The following is a 14479-nucleotide window of genomic DNA, read 5'->3' on the forward strand; positions in this document are numbered from 1 at the left end:
ATTCACTTTAGTAAGTAAATAAAGAAGTGCACAAACTCTGCAATAAATAAATTTTATTTTCAAAACCATTCTATCTGTAGAACAAATAGTAAGGCAGTTGTGATATTGCAGCACTACATAGTAGCCAGATTTTTTATATTTAGCGTCAAGAGACATTAGTGAAGCTCTGATGTAGGTGAAGGCACTTCACTGTCAGCTTCCTTGAGCTCTGCTACAATTGACGGACACAAGTTAGACAAAGCACAGCAGACACTATTTTATCTAGTGGCGGTGCATCATCACCCTCTCGACGGGCAACATACTCTATGGGAAGAGTGCCTTTGAGGATGGTGAACTTGTTTCTGATTAGACCAATAGCACGTTCAACATGTATTCTCACGTTAGCAAGCTTTCTGGTGCTCAAAACTTCTTCTGCGGACAGCTGTTTTTTTCCTTTCGTGTACGCAGGTACATGCAACCGTGCACAATAGAAGCCAACACTCTCAGAGATGTTGAATCCCCGGTCGGCAAGCACAACATCATCAGGGCGCAGGTTATCTAAAATGCCGCTATGCTCTGTGATTATCGCTGCAGCGCCCACCCCAACCCTCAGATATAAAGGTGACGACACCTTGAGGAGCAATGCCAATCAGGAACTTCGCTGTGTTACTGTGCTTATATTGTGACCATGTCTCGCTTCGTGCTGAATACGATGATGGCCGCTCTATTTTTATTTCAAAGCAGTCTATTACGACTTCCACATTAGCACCAAATGAATAAAAAAAGCCTGTGGCATTGTCTCCTGCAGTGAGACTCGCTCTGGCCATGATACAAAAGACTTGAGCCTACAGTCTGCAACATGCAGCCACTTATCAAAAATTCGACACACTGTGGCCTCTGAAATTCCAAATCTGAAGCCAAGATCAGTGTTTTGAAAATTCAGTTTCAGCTTCATTAAAAAAAGAATAAACTCCTGGAACTTGCTTAAGCTGTTTTTGACACCGTGTGGGACATAGCACTGCAAGATTTCAAATATCCCATACAGAATGTCAAAGTTTGCCATCCCAGTGTAGTAGACGACCCTTGCATTGCTCTTGCTGAATGCGGCTTCCGTCCATTGTAGTTTGTCCATCTCAGTACGCAGTGCATACAAGTTGTCATTAAGTGTAGTGCACTGTTCTTCTAAGACTGCAATGTCTCTCATTGTCAAATCTGCCTGTACAGCAACTCCTGAAATTAACAAAGCAAACATGAGTGATGAAATCAGTGGCTCACCAGCATGCAGATATATCATAACAGTAATGTAAACAAACAGAACAAAGATCTAGAATGAACGAAATCTACCTTCCAGACTTAAAACAAAGTCAAAAGAGACCCTGACCTGATTCATTTTCGACAGCGTTGACTTCAGATTCAGCTCGCGGTAGTGACAGGTTGTTCTCAGCATATGTGCTGTCGTCGTCATCGCCGTCGCAGTGGTTGCCGGATGGCGTGGTGGCGACTCCGGATGCTCCTCCAGTTGCTGTGGTCTCCTTGTCAACCTCGGCTGTTTGCTTGAACCGGCGCTTTGCAGCCCGTTCGTAATGCGCAGTGCTCTCGTGATTCGAGCTGTATCCCAGCAAAAGAGTTGGGGCCCAATCCGGGTTGGTTTCGTCCCAGAGCTTGGAGGGTCTCCCTACAAATGCAAGCAAACGTTATTCTAGCGCAGTGTCAAGTGCGCCTTATGTAATAATAGCGAAGGCTTACCTGTAACAAAGTGGGCGCCGCACACTCGGATGTTTGGGAGATCGACCCTTATATCGGAGCGCTTGATATGCGCAAGCCACAGGCTGCGCCGCTTCACGCTGAGTGTTCTCGTTCGCTCGCATTGGCCCTCGACGACCTTCGGAAGGCGAAAAAGGTTCGTGTTGGCCGACTCCTTCCTCGAACTGCTTTTACTGCGGTTGCTGCAGCCAACAACAGCGCAGATAGCCATTTCAAAACAGTGTGCTCACACGACTGCAATGGCAATGGTGCTCCGCTGGTCCGCGGTGCGGTGCTGCACGATGCCGGCAAACAAAATCGCGTTTGCGGAAGTGACGTCAGTGCAAGCCATGTATAGGGCCTTCGCTCCGAGGAGGAAGGCCCCGGGGGTGGGGAAGGAAAGTGGTGTGAGAGGGGATGCGTGTCAGGAAGGGGAGGGAGGTGAACCTTGATTCGTTAAGCTGCAATAGTGGAAAAACTTATATCCGGGGGGTGTGTAATGAACAAAGGCTTTGAAGGGGCTGCGACGGGGCGAGGCGCTGTAGGACCTGAAAAACTCAGATAAGAGGATTAGTCAGCGTGGTACAGGGAAATGAGAAGAAGGCAAACAACATAGGCTGGCACCGGAAGGAGGGGCATTTCCAAGGAAGGACAAGGCAGGGGGGGGGGGGGGATGGCTCGAGTTCAGAGAAAGCCAAAAAGGTGGGGCGGAGGGGGTAACAGGAATGTCATGGTTTCCGAGAACTGATAGTAGGGGATTAGGAGAAAGAAAGAAAGCAAAAAAAAGGTGAACAAAGGGAGAGGGTGAGAAGGCCGGAAATGTGGTGGAAGATATGACGTGGGAAGGGTGCAAAGAGGGATAGTATACTCAGAAGTACTTGTATTTGGCCGTGTTGGTTCATAACTTTTCAGGAGGACACAGGGGCGCAACAAAAGACCCGGACATAGAAGCAGACAGGAACAAGCCCTTGTCCCTGTCTACCTCCACGCCCGTGCCCCCCATCCCGCCCCTGTGTCCTCCTGAAAAGATAATATACTTATGCGAGGTTCTAGGAAATGGTCTGAGCACGTGCAAGACATTTGTTAATTTAAAATTATGCTAACCCTGGAATGTACCTGAGAGATTCCAGGTTTCCTCTAGACATGTTAATCCCTGTTGGTTGCAGTGTTTTAAATTTGTGGATTAGGAATGCTTCTCTGTATTTTCTGTCCCTAGTCGATTTGAAGCCTGACTGAAGAATGAACAATTTGAGTTCGTCGAATTTGTGATGGCGTTGATTAAAATGGGTCGACACTGCCTTCTGTTCATTCCGTGTTGTGTCAGCCCGGTGCCCGTTTAATCTGGCACTCATTGTTTGCCCGGTTTCCCCGATATATTGTTTCTGGCAGAAGGAGCACTGGAACATGTAGATAATATTGGACGATGTGCAGTCAAAACTAGTCTTTATATCGAAACTGAAATCGTTTGCCGTACTTTTAACCGTAGTGTCCCTTTGTAAATGTTTGCATGTCTTGCATCTAGGTCGAGAGCATGAAGTTACTGTCGGTGGTGGTTTCTTACCGAGCCTAGCATGCACCAGGATGTCCTTCAGGTTTGTGTTGCGTCTGTATGTTACCCTTGGTGCGTCGGGAAATATTTTCTTGAGACGGTCGTTACCAGTTAAAATGGGGTGGTATTTCCGCAGGATATTGTTTATGTTTGGAAGCGCGTTTGAGTATTTCGTTATAAGTGCAGGAGGTCGTTGACTGTTAGCTTTTGTTCGTTTTTTAAGAACTACATCTCGTTTCAAAGTGGTTGCTCGTTGGAACGCATTATTGAGGGTTGTCTGTGGATGGTTTCTGGTGATTAGTGTGTTTTTTAGCGAGTGTAGGTGTTTCAGGTAGTCGTCGTCGTCGCTACATATTCTTCTTAGTCTCGTTGCCTGTCCTACGAATATACCTTGTTTGCAGTGTCTTGGATGATGGCTAGTGAAATCTAAGTATTGTTGTCGGTCAGTGGGCTTCCTGTAAAGTGTGGTTTTGAGCTTGCTATTTTCTAAACGGACCGTGGTGTCAAGGAAATTGACTTGCGTTTTCGAGGAGTTGAAGGTGAATTTAATGCTAGAGTGGCATGAATTGAAATGTGTGACGAATGTCTTTAGGGTCTCAGCCCCATGCTCCCATATCATGAAAATGTCGTCTATGTAACGCAGGTATATAAGTGGTTTTTTTAGAAATGAATTTAGAAGTTGAGATTCTAGTAGCCCCATCAAAATGTTCGCGTAAGTGGGTGCGAAGGGAGTGCCCATGACATTCGAGTCGACGGAGCTACGCGGAGACATTCCAGATTTTGGAATGCCTTCGAGCCCGAACCGACCAATAGCCGTCGCCGCTGCCGTCGCTTCGCCCCGCCCACAGCCGAGCGACTGCTTTCGGCTCTGTGGCTGTTCATTTCGATACCCGCTGCTCGCTTTTTTCTGCTGTTTGTTTAGGAAATAGCTCGTGCTCTGTCTGAGGGAATGCTTGAAGATAATATTACACCAACGAACATTAACCGCGTCAGCATGAAATTTTCACAGGAGTGCGCCGATGTGGACGACTGTACTCATACTGTTGTTTATATTGCTGCGTACGAACAGCTAGAGCTCTTTTCATGACATAAAACGTAATCTGTGTTTTAGTTCTATTATACAACCTGTTTTGTTTTTTACCAGTTGTACCCGTGCTTGTTTACGCAGTGCGACAATGTATCGGAAGCGATGATCCGATCGCACGCTTGAGAAACACGACAGCCGGGTTGTTGACATCAAGCACTACCGGCGCTTCTCGCTTCTTGTCCCGGCTTCCTCCGACGTGACCAGTACTTTATTTCAAACTACTTCATGCAGAAGTATGTTTGGCGACCATTCGCTTTAACTGGAACGGCCTAACTTGTTATCCACAAGCTAGCGACGGCGACAACTGCTGCTGGCCGTAAAGCCCGACTCGGCAGTCTGGGTCACATCGGCGTTTGCCGTTCTTCGTATACGTGCCCTGCGGTGTAAGCAATAGTTGATTTCAGGTCGCTGTTGCCAAAACTACACTCGGTGACCATTTGCATTCGCCAAAGCTTGTGATTCGCTCTTCACAACCACCGCAATCACAGATCCAACCCGGCGGACTCGCTAGGCCTAGTCGTCGCGGAAGGGAAGGGAGCCGTCGTCGACTGAAATTAATTTGGCAAGCGCTTATCGCTGGTGAGTGTTCAGGTGTGCACATGTGAAATGTAGCCGTTCGTATCGCTCATTTAGAAGCGCGAACATATTCACACGGCCGCCTCATCATCGTGCTTTCGCTCAGCCGCCGACAAGGCTGACCGTCCGCCGATCGGATTCGTCGGTGTCGTTGGCCTGACAAATCTGTCCCATTACAATGATATTATAGTAAACTAGATATTTCACTATAATGACATGCTGCTGTTGAGCGTGATATATAGTGTCGTTGTCGGACTAGTGTGACCGCCGCCGTCGTCGTCGTTCTACACTGAAAACGAGCTGAGGCTTTCGAATGCGTTTAGAAAGTGTCGTGTAGCACCGCGGGAGTCCGTCGAGTCCGAATGTCATTCCAATTCTCGAATGTCATTCGACTCGGATGTCATTCGAACGTTGCCATGTAGCACAGGTATAAGAGTGGACGACCCTGTACACAGCCGAAGGCCCTGCAAGGAAAAATGAATGTAAAGAATTTCTTTGTTTGATATCTCAGTTCAGTTTGTCGCAAATTGTTTCTGCTCCTACACGTGGCGAGTCGGTCCTCGACCCTGTATTGACAACGCAACCTGAAAAAATTGCAGTGCATGTCTTGGAATGTGTCAGCGATCACAATGCTTTTAACTGCGAATACACACCAGTAAGAAAGGAACCGTAAATTCCTAGGAAAACTACTTACAACTACGCACGGGCAGATGTTGAACAATTGATTAGTGAACTGTCATTGTTCAGTGAGCAGTTCCTGGAATCACTATCAAGCCGTTGTTTAAATGACAACTGGAATCTGTTAAGCGCTGAAATGAACAAACTAAAAGAAAGACACATTCCAAAAATCACGGTCACGACGTCATCACAGAGCATGTGGTTCGCTTCTAACGTCAAACGATGCATCCGTAAGAAAAAGCGTCTTTACACTAACGCAAAACGTACGGTATCTGAGGGCGATTGGAATAACTACCGCGCGCAGTCAAGGATATGCCAAGCAGAAGTTGAGAGCTCCAAAGATAAATTCTTTAATAATGATATGTCAGCTTTACTTAAGACCAATACACACGAATTTTGGAGACTAGTCAATCCTAAGCCTCCTCCGTCTAGTCTGATAACAATAGTAAAAAACGGTGATTTTATTCAGCCATCTGATGTTGCCACAGAATTCAACCTATTTTTTAGCTCCGTGTTTACTAACGAAACACCAATTCCCATAGGTTTTAATGCTGCTACTATAAACGCGGACATGACTGGCATCTTAATTACACAGGTAGGAATTGAGTAAGCTATTGATCGTTTGCCGAGTAATTCAGCCCCTGGGCCGGATGACATATGTCGAAAACTGCTCAAGCTAACTAAACCAGTTTTAGCTCGCATACTCACTCCAATTTTTCAGCAGTCTATTGATACAGGAATTGTGCCTGACGCTTGGAAAATCGCACGCATTATACCTATATTTAAATCTGGAGATCCTTCTGTCCTTTCAAATTACAGGCCCATCTCATTAACGAGTATACTTGCAAAATCCTGGAACACATCATATCCTCAGCAATAATTATTATTTATTTAATACTGCCAGCCGCCTTTTGGTGGCCAAGGCAGGAGTGGGGATACAATTGCACAGTGCTTTGTCAAATGCAAACAACGAAAAAAAAAGAAGGCCTGCAGGTCGGCAACAAAATTTCTGCCGAACAGCACAAATAATAGTCGAGTAACAAACACTTTACATTAAACTACAAAACAACACGCGACAAGGGCAACACTCCAGAATCGAACCAAATACCCTAACATGACCGGCTGGGGTTGATTGGAGATAAAAATGTTTCGGTTGACGATAAGTGAAGTACCTCAATCAGCACAACTTTTTTTTTCCCCAAATCAACACCGATTCTTGCGTGGCCGTTCCTGCGAGTCACAGCTATTTGAACTCGTAGTTGACCTGCACGACGCTGTACACCATTTAATGAGAACTGATGCCATATTCGTCGACTTTAGAAAAGCGTTCGACAAAGTTGCTCACGCTCGTCTCATATTTAAATTTTCAAAACTCAACATAAACAGCAATGTCTGGGTTGTGGGGACGCTTTCGTCCCCTGCGTTCGCTTTCCCTCAACGCGCTAGTTCCCTGTGGTTAGCTCCTCCGCAAAGCACTCCTCTCGGTTCGGTGACTTTCCACTAACAGGGGAGGGCGCTCGCGTCGCAGCGACACCAGCGCCACGGATGGCGTTTTGCTGCGCGCTCGCGGGGAGCTACGGGGTCTCTTCTCCCTCGGCATCGGGAAGCGAACGGACGTTTCGCTCGCAGCTTCGCTCTTCGTCGACGGGCGCCTCTTGGTCGGAACTTACTCCCGCCGAGCCCGTCCCGCTCGACCTCGGAGTTTATCCCTTTGCCCTACCGTGGGCGGACGTTCGCTCGTAGCCGTGCTGGTGAGTCGGACATCCTAGATTCCTCAGTGTATTTTGTTGCTAGCTGGCGTTATTGTTGTTATAGCAATAAATGCCTTGTTTGTGTCAGCCAGTGTGTCGTTCCTTTGTTCCCGTAGAGCACGGCCCGCCGTGGTCGGCGTGCGCTCGGTAGCGTACGCGACCACGGGGTGGGGTCAGCGCGGTTTTGAACTGAGTCAGCCGCGCTTAAACGGGGAATACGCATTTATCTCCCCGATTTAAACCCCATAGGGTCTATCTTGCCTTGGCTTCTAAACACACCTTTGTCTAATGAACTTAGTACCATGTCATTGTCTTCTATTCGCAACCTGTATATCTAACAGCACTGCTAACTAAAGCTTTATTTTTTTTTCTGGAAAGCACCACGCTCGAAATGCTGTTTGCAGTAGTATAAGAATGTAGTCTCTATTTGTACAGTAGCGACTGGTATTATCAATATGTGACATGTTCGTCTATATGTTGCTGTCATGCCGAGTTATTTTGTACCGAGTGTTGTTTCAATTTTTTACCCCTTAATGCTGATACCTCAGTCAATGTCTATGTACTTTTTTTCGTGCATCATGTGCTGCTGCCAACATTCAGGGGCGGCGAGGCTTGTCAAGCAGTGGTGAACACTGCTTTTTTCTCGGCGTCCTTAGTTCTTTGTATTGCGCGAAAAACTGGAATAAAGGAATGAATGAAATCAATGAATGAAATGTCTTGAACTGGATTGTTAACTTTTTAACTATGCGACAGCAGTTTGTGTTTGCCAATGGATTTCACTCCGCGTTAACCCATGTAAAGTCTGGTGTGCCTCAAGGTTCGATGCTTGGCCCGATCCTCTTCCTCATTTACATTAATGACATAAGCAGCAACATCACTTCCACAATTAGGCTATTTGCCGACGACTGTGTTATTTACAGAAAGATTACTGATGCTCTCGATACTAATGTTTTGCAATCGGATCTTGACAAAATCGCTAAGTGGTGCAAACAATGGCATATGGAAATAAATGTTTCGAAAACATATCTTGTAACATTTACGACGGCTAGAGTCCTTGAGCCCATCTTTTATTCTATTGGTAACGTGCCCATCCAAAAAATTACCGACGATTACGTTACTTCCTAATGCGAAATTTGAGCGCAGCAAATAAGCTGGATAATTTCGCTGGAAAATAAGATGGATAATTTCGCAGTGGCGAACGGCAGCGGCAATTTCGGCTCGGGCGGTGCACATATACAGATCCGCCGCCACCGATCTGGCTCTCTGATTGCCACCGCACAGGGCGAACGGCAGCGGCAATTTCGGCTCGGGCGGTGCACATATACAGATCCGCCGCCACCGATCTGGCTCTCTGATTGCCACCGCACAGGGGTTGCATTGGAGGAGGAGCGAAGAAAGGAATTAAGTTCGAGCCGGCGCTTTGACAACCGGAGACTCGCAGGAAGAGGGGGGAGGGGGGCGGCGTGTACACCCAGCGGCAAACGATGGGGGCAGAAGCGCGCGCAGCAAGCGGACAATACGATAAAGGGAGGAGGGAAGAGATAGCAGCGACTGACTGATGCCGCTGACGCCGATAGTGAGTCAACCCCAGCTGCGGAGTTGGTTTCAGGGACAACGCCGCCGATGCCGACACAAACAATATGATACCCTCGCTTCCGCAGCGCTAAGAACCAGGTCTAGCCGTGGGAAGGTGGTCACGTATTCGTCGACGTGCCGGGGCCTACGTGAAATAACCGGCGCGTCGGCAACTGAAGAGCACCCTATCCGCCACACAAGAACAGGGGGGGGGGGGGGACCCTTTCCTCCTCTTTCTGCATGGCGGCGACGGTGTTCTATGCAGTCACGTTATCTTGACTCTCTAGCGGCGTCAGCGGTATCAGTCGGTCGCTGCTAGCGCTGGGGGGATGAAAGGGGGGCGGAGCTGGTTACGAGGCCGACGACAACGCCGACGACGACGCGAAACCCAGGAACGGACGCCAAAGAGCTGCGCTCTAAAAGTTCCTGCAGTGAAATACCTAGGTGTCCACATTTCTTCGGACTTTACATGGCCCAAACACATTGATTACATAACCACTAAACCATCCAAAACACTCGGTTTCATTAGGCGTCATTTGTACTTTGCAAATCAGGACACCAAACTCTTGGCATACACAACTTTAGTAAGATCGCAGCTAGAATATGCCGGTATCATCTGGAACCCGTATCAAGTATATCTTGCCGAGAAACTGGAATCACTTCAAAATAAGCAGCTAGGTTTATCACAAGGAAATAGGCTCGCTACTCCAGCATCACAGATATTAAATCATCTCTAAATTTAATCGCACTTGAAAAGCGAAGACTTGTAACCCTGATAAGTCACTTTCACAGGCTTTATCACAGTCCTTCGCCCTTCACAGAATCCCATATCAAACCAGCACATCGCATTTTCCCCGATTAGACCACTGCTTTCAAATGCAACCCAAGATCGCTCACACCAAACTTATGCGCAATTCGCCTTTGTTCCTTGCCACTTACCGTTGGAATAAGCTACCCGCAGAAATCGTTTCCGAAAAAAATTACGACGCATTTGTTAGCAAACTGAGGTGCTTACTCCATGCTTAGTTATTCTTAATACACGGTTGCTAGTATTGAATTTTGTCCCCTGCTGTCAGGGTGGAACCAGCGGAACACAGACGCAGGACAAGAAAAAAGGAGGAACACACACAACACCGCTGGACTTGCAACTGGTTTATTTCCAAGAAAACCACCATATTTAAATGTTTCCCTGCCCAAGCGCATGGACGATGGGATCGACTGTATTAAGATAAAAGAAAGTTATATTCTTTATCCGTGATTCTTTATCCGTTATATTCTTTATCTGTGGTTTTTATTCTTTATCCGTTATATTCTTTATCCGTGGTTTTTATCACGGTTAAAGAATATAACTTTCTTTAATCTTAATACAGTCGATCCCATCGTCCAGAGTGTGCGCTTGCGCAGGGAAACATTTAAATGTGGTGGTTTTCTGGGAAATAAATCAGTTGTAAGTCCAGCGGTGTGGTGTGTGTTCCTCCTTTTTTCTTATCCTGCGTCTGTGTTCCGCTGGTTCCACTCTGACAACATTATGAACCAACTAGCCCAGCAATTTACGCTCTTGTCTCCTGCATTGTGGTCTATGCGTGTGTGTGCTCTCAAGCCTTTCTTTCACCCAGTTATGTTCACTCTTTACTGGAGCGCGTTTGTTTATGCTTTTCACATTTTCAGGTTCCAAATTTCACTTTGTTATGTACCAACTACATTGACTATGGGTTTTTCAACCCCCCTATGTAATGCCTGTAAAGGGCCTTTAGGGTATGTGAATAAAAAAAAATTGAACGCGGCGAGTGTGCGTGTTTATCAGTCATGCGGCTTTCCCACACGCTGAACGGATGTTAACAGGAAAAGCTCGCACAGAATTCCGGTGTCATCACAGCATAAATCTCATAGTGTAAGGCGCGACTTCAATGTCCTTTTGAAGAGACTGCTGAAGCAGGCCATGTACCCACCGAACGTAGCATCACAACACAACACAAAAATAAAAAAATAGCTATGTTTTTCAAGAAACTCAGCTACAGGTGGTCGAAATATACAGGATCTTTCACCTAAGACTTTCTGCATTTTTTAAAAATAAGCTATTTGAATTAGATGTGCGCTTTTTCTGGCATAGCATTGTCAGTGATGTAGTACATCATAATGCAGCTATGACGTGCTAACTAGCAGGCTTGTTAACCAATATTTGATAGTTAACTTTTAAACTATTACCGCTGGGCTCCTTAATTATTGAGAGGCATGTAGCCCACCGTAACTAATGTCCATATCTCTTTTTAGAATTTCGAAAACGCGATTATCCTCGGCGCTGTGGCCCAACAAATTTCGCTTACATCGCGCCAAAATACATGCGGTTTGAGAAGCTTGCAGGCAAAGCAACCTCTCCAGTGAACCTAACTCGTCGATACAGCCAAAATTTGTTGGGCTACAGCGCCGAGGATAATCGCGTTCTCGAAATTCTAAAAACGGATATGGATATTACTTACGGTGGGCTACATGCCTCTCAATAATTAAGGAGCCCAACGGTAATAGTTTAAAAGTTAACTATTAAATATTGGTTAACAAGCCTGCTAGTTAGCACGTCTTAGCTGCATTATGATGTAATACACCACTGACAATGCTATGCCAGAAAAAGCGCGCATCTAATTCAAATAGCTTATTTTTAAAAATTGCAGAAAGTCTTAGGTGAAACACCCTGTATTACGCGGGTTACAAAGACAATGTAGAACAAGTGATGCAAATAAAATATTTTTGGTAAGCTCTTGATATGCAAGCTGGAGGTGTGCCAGGGGAATGGGTGACTGGCAAGTCGGTTCGGGGGTGACGGAAAGATGTCTCGGCTGTATGTACCTGCCGCTACAGGGCAGCTTCCTCTAATAATGGGAGCATGCGGCGGTCCTGACGGCCGCCTGCGTAAGTACTCTGTGCAGAAGAAATTCCCGAACGACATGAGCTTAGACCTTATGCAAAACTGGCGCCCCCTTGCGTTGACCGCGCGCGTTTCCGCCATGTTGGGAGCTTCCGGATGCCGCAGTATATGGCAGTACGGGAATAGCGACGCGCACGTTGCCATTTATCGTTATTCAAGATGCCCAAATATTGCTCTGTACCTTGCTGTACACAAAGAGGACTCAATGATAACCAAATAAACAAGGTAAGAGTGCTAGCTTCGTCCACTTTTTTTTTTGTTTCTCGCCTGGAGCACGATGCGAGGCAGCGGGAAGCCTCTTGCGGGTGTGGAGTGCTTTTCGAGAGTTAATAATTAGATCGTAGACGAAGTTAGAACACAAATACCATTTACAGAACTAAAAAGGTTAATAAGTGGGCTGTTTGCTTGCCTTGTATTTGCCGAGGAGCTCTCCTGCCTGCTAGCAGTTACGGCGCACTGCGTCGATCAGCTAGTAGTTTCTCACGCGGGATTAGTTTTGCATCTGCCGCTCGGCTTCATGTCCCTGTTTTGTATTTTTTTCTATTCTTAACCTTCGGTTTCTTTTGTACAAGTCTTATGTAATCTTAAATTTGCGAAGTGTCACAGGCGAACGGATCCGCAACGGACCTTCGCGTAGCCCGTGTCAGTAACTAAAGTACGCAGTAGGCGGCGTAAATCGATCATTTACCGTTCATAGTTGGCGGCTCGATCGTCGCGTGTTTTGTGAAGATCGCATTTTCCAAGCGATGGTGTCAAAGTCAAATTTATTTTCAACATCAAACGTCCGCTAGACAGGTGTGATGTTGAGGGGGGGGCAAGCAAAAATCCTGAAAAAGGCTTGACAGGGCCGGCACCCCGTTGCAGATGGCGGAGCGACGCAGAAACCGACATGATAAGAAAAGAAAGGCAAGTACATTCTTATTTCATGTACAACAAAAAAAAAGAAACAAAGATACATCAAGGCAGGAATTACAGTGCAAGTAGCAAAGATACAAGAAAGGTGAAAAATACAAGAATACAAGATACAAAAATACAATACAAAAAATACAATGCAATAATACAAGATACAAGAAAGGCGAAACAGACTAGTTACAAGGCAAGGAATAGCTATGAAATTTGAAAAACTCGCAAAAAATACCTATAGAAATAAAAATCACAGAAGTTTCAGAGCACATTGATTACGAGTGAGCGATATGGGCAGCATTTAATACACTTGGTAAGGTGTAGCGCAACATCTGGCGACCGTAATTGGTTCGTGTGTATGGTAACTGCCATTGTTCTGTGCTCCTTGTGTTATAAGCTCCTTGTGTGTGACCCACAGTACAGCGTCGGCAGTCATGGTCGGGCCATCACTTTGCCGAATACCTACTATCATGAGGCGCAGAAATGCGAGCAACGCAGATGTTCAAGTCGTTTGTTTTTTGTTTTTTTTTTAACGCGCCGAAGCTACACCTGGGCTATGAGGCGCACAGTAGTGGAGGGCATTGGATTAATGTTCACTATCTGAGGATCTATAACGTGCGCCGAAACTTCGATATACTGGCGTTTTCGTTTTTCGCCTCCATCAGAAAAACGGCCGCTGCAGCCGGGATCGAATCCACGTCCTTCGGCTCAGCAGTACAACGCCTTAGACACTGACCCACCGCAACGGGTTTATCCGGTGGCTATGCTATCACCACGAATTTTAGGCTTTAAGTAAATTCGAAAACAACTTATAACAACATTTTTCAAGCGCTAAGACAACAAGGACGAAGAAGGAACAGACAAGGACGAGCGCTACTTCCAACTGTTTATTTCGTAAAACCGCAAGTGCTTAAAACAGTTCTCGAACGTTTTTATGACACGGCAGTAAATTGCACGTGCGCGATTACACAGTATAGCTACCGAGACTAACAGAACTATGAAGATATAAGTGCACGATTACGTTGATACCCTGAGGAAGGCAAGTTCTTTTTTTGACAATGAAATAGACGGTGAGCTTACACAATTGCTACCCAGTGATGCTATGTTCTGTGCTTCTATAATCTCTCGGGTTAGTTGATCGCGACTACGTCCGATGATGTGGCACTGATTTAACAATGGAGTACAATTACGGCACTTACTGCAGTGAATGGCTAGGTTGCTTCCGTAGGAATTTTTAACATTGTTGTTGTGCTGGCGTAGCCGGTCATTGAGACAACAGCCCGTTTGCCCAACATACTTTTTGCCACAAGATAGAGGGATGCAGTGCACAACACAGTCTACACAGTTCACGTACGCTGTTTGGTGTTTGATGCCACATAATTGTTTGACAGAAGAGTAGGGTTTCGTCAGCTTGCAAAGCTTGTTAAGCTTGTTAGGGGCCGTGAAAACAACTCTAACATCTGCTTTCTGCGCTACCTTTTTCAAGTTGTGGGAAACAGTGTGCACGTCACTCTTCTGTCAAACAATTATGTGGCATCAAACACCAAACAGCGTACGTGAACTGTGTAGACTGTGTTGTGTACTGCATCCCTCTATCTTGTGGCAAAAAGTATGTTGGGCAAACGGGCTGTTGTCTCAATGACCGGCTACGCCAGCACAACAACAATGTTAAAAATTCCTACGGAAGCAACCTAGCCATTCACTGCAGTAAGTGCCGT

At 46.1% G+C, this 14479-nt stretch overlaps 1 pseudogene; it reads right to left on the reverse strand.

Annotated features, from left to right (window-relative positions):
* Window positions 1-472: 472 nt before the first annotated feature.
* Window positions 473-1954, reverse strand: LOC149349076 (uncharacterized; annotated as a pseudogene).
* Between the last annotated feature and the right edge of the window lie 12525 nt (window positions 1955-14479).

The sequence above is a fragment of the Amblyomma mixtum genome, chromosome 3 (assembly GCF_055824585.1).
Source record: "Amblyomma mixtum isolate Tamu chromosome 3, ASM5582458v1, whole genome shotgun sequence".
Lineage (NCBI taxonomy): Eukaryota > Metazoa > Arthropoda > Arachnida > Ixodida > Ixodidae > Amblyomma > Amblyomma mixtum.